Consider the following 21,940-nt stretch of genomic DNA (forward strand, 5'->3'; position numbering starts at 1 on the left):
AGGTTCATATCAGTAGGTCTTCCTCACATGGTAGCTTAGAGGCTTTGCATTGCTATTGAAGGGAACTTTAGCTAAAGTAGCCTGCCTAGGAGCTAGGTGTAGGACAGTACACCAAAGGCACTACTCTAAGCTTCCTCTATAAGAAATAGAAAAAAAAAAATTAAAAAAAAAAAAAAAAAAAAAAGGATAGCCACTGCCAGATAATGATTAATTCTATCTACTTCAAAAAACCTATTTTAGTATGAGATGAAACTCTCTCCAGAAGTGCTATATCTCTCTATCAACCACTGTGAGACTCTAAATTACTAACCTGGACTACATCCTCAATTTTAGATTGCTGAACCCAGGGATAATGAGTTCCATATTGTATTCTTTTATATTCAGTTCTAAATCTCCCCACAAAATTTGTATGGACTGACCAGCTTGAAGACAGGAGGTCAAAGAGGAATTTGTGCTGGAATTTTGATTTTACATCTTGTAAATGCTGCCAACAACATGCCAGTCTGTCCCACAGAACAACATCCAAATAACTTTTTTTCCTGCATGCGTATGGCTCAGGTGGATTAGTTTACTGTGATATATTCAGATTGATTGTTTCAATAAGCAAGTAGCTTGAGCTAACTCACTTCTCCACATGAGAGGCTACTCGGTCATGGTAGCTAATACTTGATTTTATTAGTGGAAAATGTTCTTGTAATGAAACAGTTAAATGGCTTCCATTAGTTATTTAAATCTACAAAGCCCATTAAAAAGTGATACTTTTCAGCTTATGCTTCCAACCCATTGTTTTGCTAACATTAATTATTCACTGGGCCTTTGGTATAATTAAAATGCATAAATTAGAATGTGGATGCAATAACATTAATTATGCAGTGATGCCTTCCTTGGAAGTCAAGTGTTGGAGGCAAAGCATTTTTATTCTAAACTAGTAAAAATGTAAGTTTTGCACTTGCTGGCAACCAGCCAAAGCATAATTGTTTTGTTTTCCTTTACTGTTTCTGAACTGTCAATTAAATGTTTACAGCCTGCTCCATCTTTACTTCTGTTGAAGGAGAATCCTAATTGTTTGGGGTGAACACACCACATTACTCTCTGTGAAGCACAACTGAAACTGCTGTTCATGAGCATTCCAAACTGCCAACTATATCTTTCTCAGCTGAAATTAGTACAGTTCCCTTAGCATAAATATGTTTTAAAATAGCAACAAGGCAGCTCCCAGGTGCATCCTAAGATAATCACAACTACCTCCATTGCCTTATTGCTTAATTATGCTTGTCTACCATGGCAAAAGATATAATTTCCCGCTTGCTTATCGATCAGATGCAGGGAAATTGAATGCTACATCACATACTTTAGGAAGGTCATGGATTTTTTTTTTCTCCACAAAGACATAAGAACTTCTTGCACTATAGTAAACTGTGTGCAATCAAATACATTTTCACATACAGACTTAGTATCGTTTCCCTTCAACTATAGAGATTGCTGGCCAACTCTGGCACAACAAATGTGATCGCATGAAAGAGACATATAAGTACATCTGTATAAAGCAATTGTGATCTCAAGAGGCTTAGTACACTAATGTAGCCACAGAAAGCTGGAAAGATGCACAAATGTATTTCAGACTGGGGAGCACCATTGATAGTGAATGTGTGCCACAGTCTCGTAGATTTTATTCAAGACTGTACTCTACCTAGTACTGCCACGTAACCTGGGTAAACGTGAGTCTAGTTGTAAGATAACATAAATTAGCAGCTGTGTCTTTGAGGCATGGGTGGCTAAAAATAAGCACATGTTGATCTCAGAGATGATTCAGGCACTGCACAGATAAGAGCTCCCAAAAACCATGGGTTAACCACTTGCCATGTTCCTGGGTGCAGATAATATACTGCATAGTGATAAATGAGTGCAGAATATACCTGAAAGCATTTTTTTTTTCCCTAGAAATGTGCAAAATGACTTCATATTATAGATTATAATTACATTCACATCAATTTGGCCCACAGAGGCACATAACTGTAATAAATGTTTATATATTGGATTCATTTAACAAGAATACCTCTATCACACATTAGCCTGGAAGTGCTTTCACTTAGCAGTTACTTTTGCAGCATGCTTCCCATTGTGAAAATGCAATTAATGGTATCTGACATTTCATTTTCTAATACAGGGAAAATCAATGAAAAATCCCATGTAACTGAGTTTTCTAGAATGTTGCCACTGACAACTAGTCAATTAGAAATCATTTATTAAATGCAGAGTCTGTAAAAGATATTTAATAGACTGCATGGCCATTAAAGTATGCTGATCTAGACAAAGTAATACTACACTGCTTGCTTCATGAATTGATAGTAAATATATCTGCTATGTTCAAGTCGACTAAGGTGAAATGTAGGTCATGTTACAGTAAAACTTTCAGAGGTAGTTTTGTATAAACCCATGGATTTCTACACATATAGTGGAGTAAATCCACAGTGCTTGTAAATATAAGATGAGGAAAAAATGTGGTATCATTAACCCATTTTTGGTCACCTCTTTCTAGATCAGAATGGAAACATACAATTAGTTAGAACATCTAACTGTTATATGAATGCAGAGCTCAACTTCTGACAGACCACTCCTTCTTTGCACACATAAGCAATCAGAGTTGTGGAGTTTTATATCTTACATATAATTCTGTGACTCAGATTAGATAATGAGTGTTAGCATTAAATATTGCTACCATTAATGAGGTGCCTCTTTTCTCACAGCTTGTCAGCATAGAGGCTAAAGGACATGCAGGACATAAGCATGTGAATGAGGTACAGGATTATATTCTATATCAGAGCATTTTAAGAGCATTTTCATTAGCAAGTTAGATGATGAACTGTGTTTATGCTTGAAATCTATTAATGACAGGAATTTATAATGCAGGATTAGAAATGCTTTAGAGAGTAGGACCAAAATTAAAAATGACTGTAACATTCATGAGATATGGGCTAAAATCAGAAAGATAACATTCCATAAGATGGTGTAAAATTCTGCACACTGGATAGGGAAATCACATCCACCAATACTAGACTGAATAACTTGAGTAAATACAAATACAAGGATAGAGGTCTGGGAGGTTAGAGTAGAAAAGGAAAGAAATGAAATGAAAGTCAGCAGTGAAAGTCAAGGCAAACCACATTCTGGCATGTTAATAGTAGTGTTATATGTAAGATACTGAGGGTAATCATTCTACTTGATTCAGTATTGGTGAAATGTCAGCTGTAAAATACTATTGGGTACATATACACCAGCAGATAACTTCCATCCTGGAACCTGGTCTTTCATCATCCCCACTATGTATGATTGTTCATTCTGAGGCTTTCATTGCAGAGTGAACTTGCTTGTTCCTCTGGAGACAAAGCTGACTGCAATCCTGGAATAACAGAAGGACTACATTCTACAGGAAGCAAGAATGTGATTTCACCAGGTTCTCTCTGCCCTACATAGTCATCTAACAATCATCAGCCTGTACAATCTCAGGCATCCCTATGTCACAGCATGACAGTATTTTCTATGTTGCTGTGCCTGAGAGATTAGGCCTTACTGCTGGAGCAAATGCAACTAGACATGTAGATCAAGTACTCTGAGACAGTATTGGCCCTCACAATTTGAGAAAGATCTAGATATATTCAAGGAACCCTGAGCAGGGAAGTAAGGATAAGATATTTAAGAACTAGTGAGTTCCCTGCTTAAATTAGGGAAACTGCATTTCAAATTGTAATTTATTATTTCATTCTAAAATTCATGTGAACATTTGTAAGTAAATTTGGGGGGTGAGTTTGTAAAACTTCTTGGGCTTGTACAGCACATCTCTGAATGCTGAAGACTTGTACGTAGATGAGTAGGGACAGCAATTGCTGAACTTTTGTTTTGAGTGCTCATTTATCACTTCTTATTCATCCATCATCTCTTGAGATAAATGCATTTACATGCCTTTATATATATATATATATATTATGCAGCTAAGCAACATGTCTATATAACTCAGTGCATAAGTGAAAGGGAAAAGGAATTAATCAAAGCATATGTGTGCAATGGGAAACTTGAAGGTCATACAAACGTGCCAAAATTAGGATGTAAAACTGAATATCAGCATGGTTCAGCTTTTTTTTTTTTTTTTTTTTTTTTTTTTTTTTTTTTTACCAGGACGCAACTCTGTTCTACTAACTAAAAGAATTCTTAGGGAAGTTTTGCTGTGGAGATAGAATGAAAAGCAAATAACTTTCTTTGGTTGAAATAGAAATCCACTCATAGGAGGTGTGAATGGTCTTCTAAGCACTTGAAATACGGATAGTATGCCAAAATCACGTTTGCTGGTTGCTAACATTTAGAGCTCACCTCTGTAGGGTCTTATAGGGAATTCTACCCACCTCTGTCTGGAACTGATTTCATTTACTGCACACAAGTTCTGCCATCCTCCATTTGAATATTCTATGTATAGTTTCTGTCAATGCAAGATATACATTTAGGAGTTTCAGAATTATCTATAGCAAAGGAATAAATTTTTCTTCAAAAGTAGTAATGCTTTCACTCTCAATTGACTTATAGAGGACATCTACAAACTTCTGCAAACAAACATTTTCATATTATTTTCACACTCTATATATTCCTGCAGCATTTTCAGTTATATACACTTCCATTTGCCACTAGAATACTGAGACATGGAAAGTGCAATGCTTTTAGCAGGTCTGATATTTCTTTCAGAGTATAATGCTGGTAGAAATGATCGACCAGATCCATCTAAAACCTGTAACTTCAAGGAGTCACAAACTTATTCGTAGCCCATTTAAGATCAAAATAAGGAATGTTGATTCGAATCAGACTTATAGAAAATATGAATTTGAAGAAAAGCACTAGCAGGCCGTTCAGATCTTCGGTGTTAATCTGCATTCTATATAGTGCATTTAACTTGTATTATTTAAAGTCTTTTTTATTTTCTATGAAATAAATTTTCAAATACTAATTCTGTTATGAAGAACATGTAATTTCTGTAGAGATTCTGTAAGTAGAGCTACAGTCCCAAGAAGATGAAGGGATGTGACTCGCAGGAACACAAGTACACAAACTTTGCCACAACTATCAGAGTTGGTCCATGATGATAGAGGATGAAACAATTTCTGTGTTAACAGTGGAAAGGAATGTGGTTTTATTACTGCTAGGGTTATATACTAGACATTTAAAAGCAAATACTAAAAGACTAAAAAGACAGAAAATAATAAGGGGTCCTAGAACATCTCTAGCTGATCTGTATATGGCCTTTGCTAACAAATGTCAATCAGGACTCCCTACTAAGACTTCACTGAAGCTATATTTCAATATGACTAACTTAAAATGCAGATAGAACAGAAATGTATCATCTAACTTGGTCAGAAGAATTGTTCCTGTTATGCAGAAGAAATAAATGCACCACTCACTTTTTCCTCATAGTCCTGTTTCTCTGCACAAGCACAAGTCCTCCAGTGAATCTGATTTTGACAATAATGTCTGCCTTTCATTTAAAGTCAGTCCCTTCAATTTGTTCGCTATTTCATGGTACTTTCTCTCTTTTCCTTTACAGTGATTATTTCTTTCACCTCTTTTATGATGAGTAAGGTGCTATCAATTAATCTGAAGAGTGAATCCTCCATTTGTCTCTTTCCATTCTCATTTTTTCAATTGCAGCTTTTAGAGTACAGTGTGTGTTCCAGCACTGCAATTAATAGGTTATGCAGTGTGATTTATTATTATTTTTTTTGCCTGACACCTCTTTTGAGATGAAACCTACTGGACTTAAGTTAAGATCCTTGTACATGTTGACCTTTTCCTATAGAACAATAAACAATTTAACTTAGGATGTTCAGTGTCTTTCATATTCAAGGTAGGTCAAGGCCCTTTGTAATAATGATATTGATCATGCAGTAGCTGTGTAGGAAAATATTTGTTATGGGTTCAGGAACAGCAATCATACAATTCATCCTTGCTTATTAGAATCTTTTCTTAGCAAGTGTGTTTTTCATGCAATACAGACTAATCATGTCAGATAGCTTTTTATAGTCTTTAATAACAATAACATTAAACACTGACACCCTCTTATTTAATAGTGTTTGACTCTTTCTTTTCAGATGTTGTAACGTTAAAGACAACCAGTGTGAAATAATTCAACGAGTTTCTATTGCTCATAGCAATAGAGAATAAATGCTAACTTTATGACAAAATATTAATAAACATTTATGAAACCCAAATTGGTCTCTTTTTTTCTTTTCTTTCTGCTTTTTTTTTCTTTCTTTTTTTTTTTTTTTCAGAAACCAGAATAATTGTGTACATTAGCTTTTCAAGCATTTTTTTTTTGCACATTTTTTCAACAGAAACTCAAAACATTGTTTTCTTTCAAAGTTAAATGGAAGAAGGAATGTTACTCACACACACATGTAACACTCTTCCATGGATCTTGATTTCAAAATTCAAAAAAAAAACACAAAAAAACACAATAATGCCTTTCATTCTTCTACCAAATGAAATTATAAAGAAGATATGCATGGGAGGGAGAGAAGGTAGAAGGGAGAAATTAAGAAGGGAAGAATAGAAAAAAGGATATGGAATTAATACCTATTCTAGCTCTTTTTTAGAAAAATGTCTATGGTCTGAAACACACCCTGCAGTACATCAGGCAATTAAAAGTCATTTAATTTCTCAACACAAATGGGCATCAAATTGCAGATTTATGGCACTATTATGGCAATTTTCAACGTAAAACTCTGGCATCACATGCTCAACAGCCATCAGACAGGAATAATTGCCCAGCAGAATCTCCGCTGTGCCTTAAGGGAAAACAGCTTCTTTCCACAATTACTTTTGTGTGATGAATGCAAGACTCAGGAGCATGTCCACAAGCAAAAGACAGTAGTTACTAACAGATCACATAAATTACTTGAAAGACATGATTGCTGACTGTAGAAAACAACTGTTGACTGAAAACACTAATTCAGATTTTATCCAATACCTCCAGACTTAAAACGGAATTCACCTTAAATCAATAAATTCTAAATACTATGTGCATTGTCTATATTCTTGCATCATATGCTCTGTTCTAAACTTCCTCTGGGAGTGAGTTAAAGCGCTGGGTTTTTTTTTGCTCAGCATGAAGTTGTCTCCTCAGCAGGAGAGACTGAATGCTCTGCTGAAGCAAGCAGGGACATATAAGAAGCAATACCTCAGAAGCAACAAACCACCTTACAGTTTTATTCATGGTTTCCACAGTTGGTGTACCTCAGCTCCAGTATCCTTTTAGTCTTCTCACATGCTACTTGCCTTACAGATTATCCTGCATAATACTGTGGCTTTGTTTGCTTCCCTCTTTGTTTTTTTCCTGATCCCCACCTTCCAACAAATTACTACCCACGGTGGTGACAGAAACCTGATTCTGTCTGCCAATTTCTGTTTTTGGGGCAGTAAAATCAGTAGTGATGTTAATGTGTTGATGCTGTGAGTCCGCAGTGTTGGTGAGTTTGCAAAAGCGTACACATGATTTACTGAGACATCTCTATGACACTTACCAACTTTCTCATTGATTTTAACTGTAATAAGGACATATTCCAAAAGAGCATGAAGGCCCACTTAGAAAATGTTTTCCTTGAGTGGTCCTCCCAGTACCTGGCTTTGTGTGTCTAGGCAAGGTCCCCCTGCAAAGAACTGGGTCACAGCAAATCTGAGGTGCAGCCACCTCCATCTCCATGTCTGGAGCCAATGAAAGTTTTGCTATTCTGAAGAAGAATGTTGGGGGAAAAAAAAAAAAAAAAAAAAAAAAAAAAAAGAAAAAGAAAATTGAGATATGGAAAAGGAAAATAATAATATTTAAATCAAACCCAGATTTTTTAAAATATTTTTGAGTATTAAACTAATATGGTACCAAACTGATAGAAACTGCCTGTTCTGCTCTTGAATTCACCATACATGATTGTGGGTATTAGGAGCAGCATAGTAGAATACAGTACGCTGTTTGAAAAAATATGTCAGCATCTGGGGCATGAAAGATTTTAAATAAATACCATGTTGAACAAATAAAAGATGATCTATGTTCATCTGCCCTCAGATGAATAAACTGTATACCATAGAGCTAATTCTGTCACAAGTGCTTGGATGGGAATATATTATCTAGACATAACGAGCACTTCTATTGCTGCTGTGGAGACCTGAGGCTTCCTGAGACAACAACTCAAGTGGCTGATTACAGTTTGATGCTGTTTCATGAGGCCTCCTGAGGTGTCAATTAATCTCATGAACTCATTGAACACAGTGCAATGTTAGAGGTTCCTGATTTCAGAAAAATAAGCTGGGCTGTCTCTTAACTTGAAAGATTATTTTTTGCTTCTCCATCACCTATTGCAAATAGAAGTGTTGAGTTCTCAATTCCTAGAATACTACTCAAATTTCTTGCTTTACTATTTCACACTTCTTAGTTTTTTCTTTTTAAGAGTTAACAGAAGTATTTCATAATTTTGATTTTAGATCATTGATAGTACAGAAAATCTTCAGTAACCACCTGTGTTATAAATCAGTGCACAATCTTATTAGATAACAGATTTGACAGTGTTTCTGTAATGAAAATAAATACTGGTGCGTGATCCCTCAAGCTCTTGATCTAATTAAAATAGATGGCTCAATGAATTAACAATGAGTGGGTGACATTTCCTCACCGTGTTTATATTCAACATTGTAAATGACCTGTTCCTGATTAAAATACAATAAAAAACTACTGAATGATTTTTGGCAACATAGAAGTATACACGTAAGCAGAATCAAGCAAACAGTAATTTCTAGCAGCAATGTAGCCCTCTTATCTATTCAGACTTTCCTGAATGGCTACAGCATGAAAGAGGCTAGTATTTTGTGTAAAGTATATCAACTGCCTGTAATCATGTAATTTACAAACTATTAAATATTTCAGTCTGAGTTTGTACTTACAGTGTGTATGAAAAGTTTAAAGAGTTACAGATTTGCAAGACAAGTATATTAGTAAGCATAGGAAAAGTATTTATAATAAACTTATTTATTACTTCCCTTTCACTCAAATTCTGTACCAACACAGCCTTTAAAAGTAATTACTTCGTAGACATCACACTGACACTTCTTTCCTTGCAAATTCAGTGCATTTCCATCAGTGATGATTTTGGTCTACTGCACTTAACTTTCATCTCTGGGCATTTTCCCTTATTCTGTCAAGAAAACCCAAAAGAAAATTGTCCATTACAATATTTGATGTGTTAATGTGAAGTTGGATTCTCTTGAGCTGACTCATGTGCGCATCGGCTATTGATATGATGGGCACTCTTGCTGTGCAAATACTCTCACCTATCTCTCACTCTTGCAGAAAGTGAGGAAGACGCACAGAAGAAATGTTCAGGGAATCATGTTTTCCTCAGCTCTCTTTTTTCTTTTTTTAGGGGATCTTTTTAATACAAGTAATATGATCTTTGAAATTATTACAGCAGAAATGCCAATGTGATTCAGTAATGTTATGTCAGTACCATTCTGGAAGAAAATCTAGGGCAATTTAAATACAATTAGGCCTTCATTTCTATCAGGATGAGGAAGAGCAAGTGAGAGTCTAACTTTCTGTTAGTATTAATTGCTGTCCTGCAGATTTACTTGTTTCCCTTTTGAGAACAACACCTCTCTTAAATAGTGGACACTAGCCCTGTGTAGCGACTGCATGCAGTAAATTCCAGACACAGTTCAGTAGAAGACATTTTGCATATTCAAAATAACCATACTCTTCCATCAGAATGATTGTGACAAGTTTAACTAGAAATAAAGAGTGGAATAAAAAAACAACTGTCTGTTTTTATATGGTCACATATGTCTTCATCTCTAAATCAATTTGTCAGATGAATGCATAAGCTTATATTTAATATTCAAGGCATTCTGAAGCCTGACTGACTCCTGAACTGGATGCAGTGATAGTACTTCGACTCCCCCATACTTTGCAACATTGAATTTGTATACATCCCACTGCATGTTGTAACATCCAAAGCAGCATAGAATCATAGAATGATAGAATCACAAGTTTGGAAAAGACCTACAAGATCACCTAGTCCAACCATCCTCCCATCACTATTACTACCACTCAGCTACTATACCATATCTCGTAGCACCTCATCCTGATGCCTCTTGAACACTGCCAGGAATGGTGACTCTACCACCTCCCCGGGCAGCCATTCCAGTGACTGACCACTCTTTGAGAGAAAAAGATTTTCCTTATGTCTAACCTAAATCTCCTCTGGTGCAACTTGTAGCCATTTCCTTGGGTCCTATTTGTTGCCTGGGAGAAGAAGCCAGTCCTCCTCATTACAGCCTCCTTTCAGGAAGTTGTAGAGTGCAATGAGGTCTCCTCTGAGCCCCCCCTTCTCCAGACTAAACAATCCCAGCTCCCTCAGCCACTCCTCATAAAACTTGTGCTCCAGACCCTCACGAGTTTTGTTGCTCTTCTCTGAACACACTCCAAGGCTTCAATGTCTTTCTTGTAGTGAGGGGCCCAAAACTGAACACAATACTCAAAGTGCAGCCTCACCAGTGCTGAGTACAGGGGGATAATTACCTCCCTGCTCCTGCTGGCCACACTATTTCTAATGCAGGCCAGGATGGCATTGATCATCATAGCTAATTACTGGAAACTACTGGAAACCCAGCATAAATCCAGACTGTTGAATGAGACGCTATTAGAAAACACTGACCAAAAATAAAATCTTGCAGCTTTACACTTCCTTCCTTCCTTCAGGGATTTTCACATCTTCCAATAGCTAAGCGATTCCTCACAATGTCATTACCCCTCCCTAATATCGTGCCTGCACAAGGTGAACCTTCTGATCTGGTTGGCAAAATAACACTGCATTTATTCACATCCCTTTTCTAATCTCTAGGAAGACATAGGAGCTCAGTACAAAAGTAAATGTTTTTAGTGCTATAGAATAAGTGGCAGCAAGCAGAGAGATGGCATGAATAAGATTTTCCTTCAGCTTTGTTGTTGTACCAGAAATAGTACCCTGTGTTCCAATCTTAGCACGGTGAACTGCATGACTATGTCTTCAATGATTTTTGTGCAGGAATATATCCAGAAAGCACAGACAAAAATGACAAAGAAAATGCAAATTGTTGGAAAATGAAGAGATGACAAGGCATAACAGAAAATGAGGAAGGAGAAAATGCATACAGGATGAATGAAAGACAAACGAGAGAAAACCCTTATACTAATTACTAAGGAGAAAAAAAAAAAAAAAAAAAAAGGACAACATATTCATACACATGCTCCAGTTTTTCTGTCTCTTTGTTGAACTTACATAGAATATATAGTTTTTGTAGTATAGTGTATGTTGAATAACTATGAAGCTGTAGTACAAATATTTAGCATAACCTAACTATTATATAAACCATATTATATAGTTACATTATTAGTATCTAAGATAATATAAGAATATAATGCAACACATAATGTAAAGTCATACAATCATTATTAATATAATATTATCAATGTTGTAAATGTGCATATATGTCTCCAAAATTAATGCTTCCTATTTATTTCCATGGATACTGTAACAGATACAAAGAGAATAATACTATTTGATAGTGCAAATTCACAGCTACGAAACACTGCTTTTCAATGTAGCCAACATCATTAGATATGCATTTTCACCTGTGAAGAAGAGCCAATATTCTGCACTGATAACAGTCTGAATCAGCAGAAGTGGTGCACTGTTGCTGTTGTCACTGCTGAAATGCACCACTCAATGCCTCACCACACTCACATCCACTGTTTGGCCTCCAGAAACGTGTAACAAGCATCAATGGATGTCAATGGGCACATTTTTTTCTGCATGGAGGAATTTAGTGATGTCCCTTTGCTTCATACACACTTCCATGTAAAACACCATTCTGTCAGACTGCTTCTCTTCTGCCATCTGTCACATGGCAACAAAATATGATGGAATATTGGTAGAAAGGTTCACCTTCTACTGTCATACTAACAACATCTGCCTCTGATTTATGCACCAATATTAAAAATAGGAGACATTACTTTTGGAGGAGCCCTCATATATATATAGTTTAGTAGTATATCATAGAAAAGTTTTGTGAAACTAATAAGGATACTTCAAGTCACAATATTCTCTTATACATCCTAGCCTGTGATGAGAATTTTACAGTTAATTTCTACCTTAGCAGTCTTCATATAGCATTGTGTTACTGAGGTGAGGCTGTATGCACTATGAATGGAAACCTGAGCTCAGGTACATTGGTGTGACTTTGTAAAATACAGAAGGTGGCATCACTAAGTCTAAACAATGTTGCAACATTAGACTTCGCTTTAACAAGAAATACAATTACAGAATCACAGAATCACAGAATTATAGTGGTTGGAAGGGACCTCTAGAGATCATTGAGTCCAACCCCCCTGCCAAAGCAGGCTCCCTACACCACATCGCACAGGTAGGCGTCCAGGCGGGTCTTGAATATCTCCAGAGAAGGAGACTCCACCACCTCCCTGGGCAGCCTGTTCCAGTGCTCCATCACCCTCACTGTAAAGAAGTTCTTGCGCACATTCGTGCGGAACTTCCTATGCTGAAGTTTCAGCCCATTTCCCCTAGTCCTGTCCCCACACACTACTGAAAACAGACCAGCCTCGCCACTATGGCTCCCACACTTCAGGTATTTATAAACCTGGATCAAGTCTCCTGTCAGCCTTCTTTTCTCAAGGCTAAACAGACCCAGTTCCCTAAGTCTCTCCTCATAGGGGAGATGGTCCAGGCCCTTCACCATCTTTGTGGCCCTCCGCTGGACACTTTCCAAGAGATCCCTGTCTTTTTTGTACTGGGGAGCCCAGAACTGGACACAGTATTCCAGATGAGGCCTCACCAGGGCAGAGTAGAGGGGGAGGATCACCTCCCTTGACCTGCTGGCTACGCTCTTTTTAATGCACCCCAGTATGCCATTGGCCTTTTTGGCTACAAGGGCACACTGCTGGCTCATGGCCAACCTGTCGTCCACCAGGACGCCCAGGTCCAATTACTACCACCTCTGCTATCAACTTGGCTCAGCTAATGAGTTCTATTTTCATGAGTAAACCTATGGTTCTTTCACTTCATGCATAGTACTAATATCCTGGAATTTACAGCAAAGTGATTTAGATTAGTTTGAATGAAAAAAATTCTTGTAAAGATTTTTCTTTTTATGATTAGAGCTGCAAAACATCTTTTTTTGCAGTTCTCTTTATTTTTATTTAAGACATTATAAAAGAGGAATCTACTTACAGTAATGAGAGTTTATGGAAGTTGTGTATTTTAATAATGCCCACATTTATCCCTTGTTTCCCTTTTTCAGATTGTAACTCAGTCTAACAATGAATATCACAATTTGTGGTGCTACTCAAGATAAAGCAGGCAAAGTTCAATGAACTGAAGTAATTTCAACAGTAGTTACTTTTTTAGAAAAAAAAAAATGTCTATTCATAAAACTCATAGTTAAATCCCGGCAATCCTTATCGCAAATGTTCAAGATGTACTGTTCTAAAACAAGCAGTTGCTTGGTTATGCATGCATAATAAACTGTCTCTCTTTCTGAATTTGCTTCTCCTTTCCACTTGTTCATTTGCAAATGTAATACATGCTTGCATGCAGAATAGGATAATGAAATTAATGTCGTGCTTATATTTCCAGCAAACAAAAAAGGAGGCAAGATACAATAAAATAATGAAAAACTAAAGTGACAAAGCTAACTAGATACTCACACAGCAGGAACAAACTCAAATCATTTCATACTTACATTACTTTATTCAGAAATGGCACTCCTGCCCACAAACTTATATAATCAAGAAAAAAATCTTTCATTTATAAGCTAATTGCTCATCAAAAAATGTTCTGATGCTTTCTCATTTCTCCTCAGATCTTGCATTTGATAATTATCTCTATTGCCCTGAAATATAAGCAATGGGACACTGGCATGTAATTTGGGGTAAAATTCAGCCCTGCCTAGAAAACCTGCTTCTGGTTCTCCGTGCTCCCTTGGGCAAAAATTAGGAGCTTGACTAGTTCTCTGCACTGAAGTGAATTCCATTTACAGTGAGTGTCTGCGTGTAGAGTATGGAAAAGGTTTTTGAAGCTACTGGAGGAAGAGAAAGGGCTGAGTATGGTCTTGAGTTGTCAAAGCCTATTAGAGATGGTTGGACTTGGTCCCCTAAAAGCTGCTGACAAGCTATTACCAGATGTCAGAGCCTTGTGTTAAAGGACAGTGTTTTATTGCTCTGTGTTTACACCCAATAGTTTCAGCCAGGGCACCTCATACGAAAGACTCAAGAATCAAAAGAAAGAATGAAATAAACTGTAGCACAGGGATAAGAGACTTATAGTAGTTAAGTCTGAGGTGAAGTGTTCAATGTAATGTTTTCTTTATTTATAGTAGAAATAATAATCAGTTGTGAAACGGGTTCTTCAGAGAGCGTGGCTGTGTCAGCAGTACTATTTTGAATCAGAGCAGGAGTAAACTTTTGATGCAAATCTTAAAGCCTTCTCCACTTCCCATGTGTTAGTTCAGTTCATGCAGCTGGCTTGCTTGCATGTGAAACTACAGGGGAAGACCTGTCTCCCAGCAAGATGACAAATACTCTCCAGATACTATTGGAAATGTTTTATCCTGCAGATACTTTTGAACCACATGGGTGGTGGGAGCATCTGTTTCAAACTAGAAGCTTAATTGAGAAGTTTTGCTTTGGCAGACAAGATTGATGCAAGTGTCTCAGTCCCAACTTCTTCAACTCAGAAATCCAATTCTACCATACTTAATTATTTGTTAATCTGGACACGATCTGGCTATATGCTACTTGGAACAAAATAGAAACCCCTATTTGAAACCTTGGTCTTCCACATGTGGTTCTGGTTCTCCTGAAGTAACATGAAGGTTAGATGGCTATGCAACTTGTCAGCATATTCTATAGAACTTCCCCAGGAAACAGCTGGATTATTGGGCTACCATATACATTTATATATTTGGAATTTTTAACTTAAAAGAGAAATCTGCTGCTTTTTTAGTTACGTTAATACAAACTCACGGCACTTGCAACCCATCAGCCTATGCTTGGCCTGCTGCCTATGAAATGGAGTCAAACATGGCGCTACTCTGTGCAGAAGTGAAGGGCAGTCCACCAGGCACCTGCAGCTCTAAAATAGCAGTGAAAATAAAAGAAGGAAGCCCCCAAAGTATAATTGTTCCCCTTTGCATTGAAGAAAAATGTCGTCTGTAACTAATGTGTTAAAGTGACAGTGTTCAGAGACTGATTTTTCTTTTCTGTCAAGGAGACACCAAATAGAGTTTGGGTTTTACAAATGGAACATTTTGATAACACTGCAGTCAGGTCAATTGAAGCAGAACTTGTACAGAAACATTATCAAGCATCATTTCCATAGATTGTGGCTGTCTTCCAGAGGTGCAAATATCATTATGCTACAGCAAAGCAGTCTATGAACTGGATTAGCTGAACAGCTGTTATCAGCACTCAGGAAAATAATATCAGTGACAGTGACTTCACCTGCCTGAGTGGTTTAAATGTTCTGCCTTTCCATACTGATAACACTTGGCACCACTTGCAGGCTGAGGAAAAGCATTACTTTGTTTGATCTAATTATAGAACCATAACAATTTCTGATAGAGAAGAAAAGGCATATAGTTTAGGTCATCTTGTCCATCTCCCTGTAACTGCATGAAGGTTCCATGCTAAGGCACTTGAAGTGTAGTGGAATAATAACATCTTTCCTGCTCCTCTGCACATTCTATTGCTTTTATTTGGTGTTTTTTCAGTCTCTAGACAGAAAAGTTGATAGTTCTACCAACATGGGAATGTTTACATAGGGCAGATATTAGTAGTTGTTTTTAGGCAGAAAAGTGCAAGAAGAAACTGTTAGAAATGCCATCTTCTGAGGTTCAGTCTTGCCAGCACAAGATGTCTGTATGGAGGAATGCACTTTGGCTCAGTATGGGCCGGCACCAGCCTGCAATCATAAGCTGGCATTCTGGCTTGGAGGCAGTCAGGAAAGTTATTTTGCCAAGTGGATTTTGAAGAGATACAAGACCAAGAGTGGTTTGGAGACACAATTCTCATTAACAATATTATACTTTCTATTCTCTTCAGTCACTTTTCAGTGCACTATAAAATCCAAGTTCTCTATATGCATCACTAAACTGTAGCAAAGTAAGGATATATTTTTTAACTTTCGATCCATTCTTAAAATTATTTTTTGCTTAGGATAATTCTGTAGTAGTCATTTAATTGCCAATATAGCATTAATTTTACCCTAGTTGTGGGAGTGGAATTTCACCATCTGTAATTTTGCACAGATTAAATTCTAAAAAATGTAAAGATGTACCATACACACCTATCTATTTATAAAAATTTATACAAAAAAAAAAAAAAAAGTCACCATCAGCTTTGAATTGTATCCTCAGATTTATCTGAAGCCACCAAGAAGCAATTTTTCCTACTGTAGTACATTATCAGGCTTCAGTCATCTACTAAGAGTGCACTGTAATAAGTTCACACAGTTCCATTAGCTTGCTCAGTTTAGGCACAAAAAGATCCAACTACTGATTCAATACCAGGGCAAGGAAAGCTAGGAAACAGATGCTGACCTTCAGCACCCACTGAGCATTTCTACACTCTGCTTTCCATTATCCTGGAGGGCATTCTCATTATCAGCTCCAAGAAAAGTTTTCCTAAGAGCAGTGAGGCAGAAGGCTCTATAATGATGCTCATTCCCATGGACTGCCAAAGTATTACATGCAGCTGAGTAACAGAAGAAGGCTTTAACATTATAGTCACTCTGAGAACAAAGCCTTGCAGTCATTAGTGCAGGCATTCAGAAAGGTATTCATTTCAAGACTAAAACACCTGAGTACGGGTGTCTAAACGTATGCTGTCTAGGTTCCTGTAACCCGGTCAATTGAGGACTGGGTTTTGATCTAGTTACTCACACATGTTCAGTGCTTTCTGACATGTCTTAAGTACTGCTCTGTAATAGCATCCATCTGTTTTAGATCCTATACATTATCTCTCACCCATGTGGCAATTTATACCCCAAATGCTGATGAGGGCAACAGCTTATATCACCTTGTTGGCCCTGACCTTAGCCCATTTCAGCCTGGAGTTGAATCTTGTCTTGGAATGGTGATCAGTTGTTCACAGCTCAGGGAAAAACTGAAACCTTTTGAAATCTTCTGAGATAAATAGCTGAAAAGGGAAAGAGGTCAACTATGTCAGATTAGGATGTGAATTTGGAGGCACTTATTCTTTTTATTCCCAAACATTAATAGCTTTTAAATTTCTTCTGGTTTAGTATTAGATGACTGGCATTGCTAATAAATCAAGTTAGTAAAAACTTGTTCTCACACAGTCCCATTGACGTCACTGACTATTCATTAAGCAGAGGGGCTTTTTTAAAAATTACAATTTTCAATTCATTTATTACTTTCAATTCACCAGCATCTGTAGAAACCAAATGTCTCTTCACAGCTGGGATGTACCTTGACAGCTCTACTCCCTGGGGGCAATGGAGCTGTCAACTGAACAGTGAGTGAGGTATGACACCATGAATCCGGTCTACCATGTGACACACTATTTTATATTAGATTAAAAGGAGAGTGACCGGAGTGACCCTATCAGTGTCCATACAACATGCCAGCCTCCTTCTGCAAGTTAGTTTTTCACCATAAACTGTAATAAACCAGTTAATATAATGAACTACAGGTTTGTAGTGTCCTATCAAACAAAAATAATATTAGAAATATCAGAAAGAGACTTTTTCAGATTTTTTTTTTGTTTGCAAAGGTAAATTTGTGTGCATAGCTACACTCCAGCCACAGGCTATTTTAATTAAAAGTAGATAATGGACTTTTAACAAATTATAGCTTTTGCTGATATTTCATAAAGCTCTGTTGGACCATCTGGGAGATGTCAGAGCTCAGTGTGTGTGATATAATCACACAGTATTCCTGTAATTTTTCCTACACATACATGCAAGCATTGCAGAAATGAATACTGTGATTGCACTTCAGATAGGTAATTTTCAGTCACTATATACAATAGCCTGAATAAAACCAATTTCATATGCATAGCTCTTTAAGAAGTCTAGATGGGCCACTGAACTGTCTAGCTCAACAGTGAGACTGCTGAAAAACAAGTTATCAAATTTCCTTTAATAAGAAAAAAACATTTCATTTTGCTCAGATTTTGTTCTCACTGAAATAGTGTAAAAATTCATCACTCACAAAATCAGTTTCCCAAAAGGCCCTAAACACAGACAAATCTTTTCATCTGAACCACTCTGTGGTCTATGGAAAATACAGTTCTTCATTAGCTGTGCTAATTTTCTGGGCTCGAGTCTCATTTTTAGTGGCTATAAAAATACTACAAACACACATTTGTACAACATGAGAAAGATTATGTAAAACACCACAAGTGAATACCAAGAGGAAAGAACAAAATATCGATGTAAAAAGCTCTACTGAGAGAAAGATAAAGGGTAACTGCCACATCCTGGAGAAAAAAAGGTACAGTTAGGTAACATAATGTAATAAAATGATAAAATAGCTAAAGAATTACTGAATCTGGAGAGAATAAAAATAATCTAATTTTAAAAAGAGAGTGAGTTAAATGTGCCGGAAGGACCAAAGAAATGGACTGTTAGTGACTCAGCCATTTCATTAAACTTCTGAATGTTTTCACGCCTTTTAATTTAATCCTTTGTGATCTTGGCACTTTCAAGTGAGAGTTTTTCTACTTCTCTCATGAGATTTTATTTTTCCCCAGGATGATACCAATACAATAATATGCAACCACATCTTTGTGACTGAAGCAGCTCATCTTCAGATGTTACTCTGGAGTATTTTTTCATTGTTTTGTCCTGAATTTTCATTTTCTTAATAGTTCACATCTCTTTTCAGTCTAACTGGGATAATTTTGCATACATAGGAGCATATTTTCAACTGCGGATTGCAAAACTATGTGAAACTGAAGAGAACCTACCCCACTTTTAGCTCACAAATCCAGTAGACTTAATGGTAAAAATGTGTGTGAATAACAGAACATAATTCATCCGTATTTCTGACTGTGTGTTTTCTGTCTCTTCTGCATCATTGGATTGGACATTACACTGTGGGGAGGCTACAGAGAGGAAAAACTTGCTGGTCTTTCTAGTAAAGCCTTTGAACTCATAGAAATGCATTCATGATTACACAGTTACATGAAGATCAGCATGATCTAAATACTGCCATTAAAGTGGCTTTTATTTCAGAAAAAAATTATATATGCATGTGTGACTAACAGATATTGGTCTCAGAGTAGCCATGAATGCTACCAGCACCATCTTCAGCTGCTTCATGATGCTGAGGAAGAACACACAAGAGAACAGAATAAATTAAGAGACAGAATCAATAAACTAAATGATTGCTTATGTTACGTTTTTTAAAATAGAACTGTCTTTGCTGTAGACTAGTGCGTCTCTGCTGGATTTAGCACATAATTCATTAAAGTACCTAGCAGTCATTACTGTTCACCTAAAACCTTAAAAAATACTGCAGTTGCTGGAATCAGAAAACACACACTTTATGCACTGAAGCACTGTAAGCACTGAAATACACTTTATATTGTCTGGTTTTGAGCCAGCAAAGTTTGCAAAACTTCAATCATTTCTTAACTGTGGGGTTTTTGTTTGTTTGTTGGTTTGTTTGTTTTTTATGGGCTGTAACACTTAGAAAAATGCAATGGTAAATCATGTTTTTTCTGTTTGTTCCACAACGCTTACCAAACTTTCACAAAGCACAGGTCAGAAACTAGAAAAACAACGAAGCTCAAGGACATGAAGAAGAAACTCATTTCCAAATCTAAAATGTGACCTAAACACCAGTTCTGCATCCAGCTGCTGCTGGTGTACTGTAGGAACATGTCCGTGAGAAAACATAAGGGTTGGTACACATACACACTCAGAGAGTTCCTCCCATGCTTCTGGCATGTGGATGTCCCCTATCTATTGTGGGCTCAAGAAACTGAACACAGTTTTAGTGATCTTATAATCTCAGAAAAGGGATATTTAAGAACTCTGAAGTCTGATCCAATAATCCAGCACTTACTTGTGGATAAGTATTGCTCTACCATCTGCTTCAGAGGCATCTGTGTACACACTGACCACAGCAATACAATCAAAAAGTCACAGGGGAAGTTCATATGTGCCCAAAAACTGCACAACACTGTGCAATGCTACAGCAGTTTAGTACAAGATCAGAGCAACAGAGTTGAAAGGCCATAGCAATGGATGATCAGATTGTGAGAATGGCAGTATGCAAAACAGACATTGCTAGTTTGCCTACTGCTGCTTAATTTACATTTCCTCACAGTTTTATCAGTGATATTTTTGTACAGATAAACTTTGTTTAAAAATTTTAAAGCTGTCTTTAGAACTTAGAACTCTTAGAACTCTTAATTTCTCATTAGGCTCCATTAATAACTACTAAAGAATCTAGAAGAATATATAAGGGGAAAAGACAAAGGAGATAATTTCAGTTTATAATCTAAATGCTGAAGATATCTCAGTTGTACCAAAGGCACTGACAGTAGAGCAGTTAATTGTTAATACTATATTTGATATTAAAAATTTTATTCCAATCTTCTGCTTTACCCAAAACACTTAGATCACAAGCTCAAAGCACAGGAGAAATGCTTCAATTTAGGGTTTTCTGAAGGGTCTCCGTGTATTCTTTCTTTCTATGTACATATTTGTGTGCGTCAAAATTGCCAAAGCACATAGGAGAAGAATGTTTTAAAATTCAGCCCCAAACTTTTAATGCCTTAGGTCTCCTTATCTATCAGCTTTAAATTGCCTTGTGTCACAGGATGTTCTTGAGGATACAACTGATTAAATGCCATACAGTCTATCAGTGATGGAGCAACTGAATCCTTCAAATTCAAGGTCAATAAAAGAATTCTTAGACTGTCAGGCTTTCTAAAAGAACTGAAGATGAGAAAAAGTATTCAGTAAGTTTTGAAACAGATTAAATATTTTCATTCTTGTTTTGAAATGAAGCAGTCGGAGTGGCCCAAGTTAATTATCTTCGAATCAAGATTTTCAGAGTGTGATAATGGGTGATTGTACTAGTCCGGTAGAAACTCATTTGCTCTATTTTTAAAATATTTTTCTAATAAATCCACTTGTGTTACATGTTAACAATTGTTAAAAATATATTCCTTTTATAATTCAAGGGTAAGAAATTAACTATGATTGATTTTATGTGGCAAGGAACGTAATTGGTTTTCTGCTGGCTATCATACTTGTTTCTGTTCAATTCAATGAACTTCACTGGAGTTATTATCATAGTCCAACACAGACTATCTTCATGCTACCTATCCACTCTCAGGAGATCTCATTCTTTCTGGGTTTAAACAAGCAGTTTTGATTCATCAGTGTTTTTTGTATATTCATGTATCTTCCCAGTTTTTTGTGGGTTCTGCCATATGTTTGGGGACAGTTACCTATAAACATCCAAGTCACAAGGTTACCCTCCTTCACATTGTGTGATACAAAACTTTGCTGTGATACAAATCTAGGTAGTATATTTTTCTCATTGTTCTTGTTTTTTTTTTTTTTTGTTTTCTTTTGTTTTGTTTTTTTTTGTTTGTTTGTTTGTTTTTGTTTATTTGTTTTCTGGTCTGGTTTGTTTGGGTTTTTTCAATGCATGTGTGTGTGTGTACATTTCTCTACATTCTGTCTGTATCCATTTCCTATCCTTTATATTTAAAGGTAAATTATAACAAATCCGGGGCAGATACCTCCTGGCTGTTTGCACAGCGCTTGCCACAGAAGGCTCCAACTCCAAGGCTAGTATTCCCAGATGGTACTGTAATAAAAGC

The 21,940-nt window shown here is 36.7% G+C and overlaps 1 protein-coding gene across 3 annotated transcripts in view; it reads right to left on the reverse strand.

Moving 5' to 3' along the window:
• ZNF804B (zinc finger protein 804B) overlaps positions 1–21,940 on the reverse strand; it is a 206,427-nt gene that overhangs the window by 31,911 nt on the left and 152,576 nt on the right. Inside the window, exon 1 of one of the 3 annotated variants that reach the window (XM_072330029.1) lies at positions 17,165–17,270. The exons of the other annotated variants lie outside the window; for them this stretch is intronic. The gene's annotated coding sequence lies outside the window, so the exon portion shown is untranslated. Of the gene's footprint in view, positions 1–17,164; positions 17,271–21,940 lie in introns of those variants that run through there. 3 annotated transcript variants of the gene reach the window in all.

Source organism: Excalfactoria chinensis, chromosome 2 (assembly GCF_039878825.1).
Source record: "Excalfactoria chinensis isolate bCotChi1 chromosome 2, bCotChi1.hap2, whole genome shotgun sequence".
NCBI lineage: Eukaryota > Metazoa > Chordata > Aves > Galliformes > Phasianidae > Excalfactoria > Excalfactoria chinensis.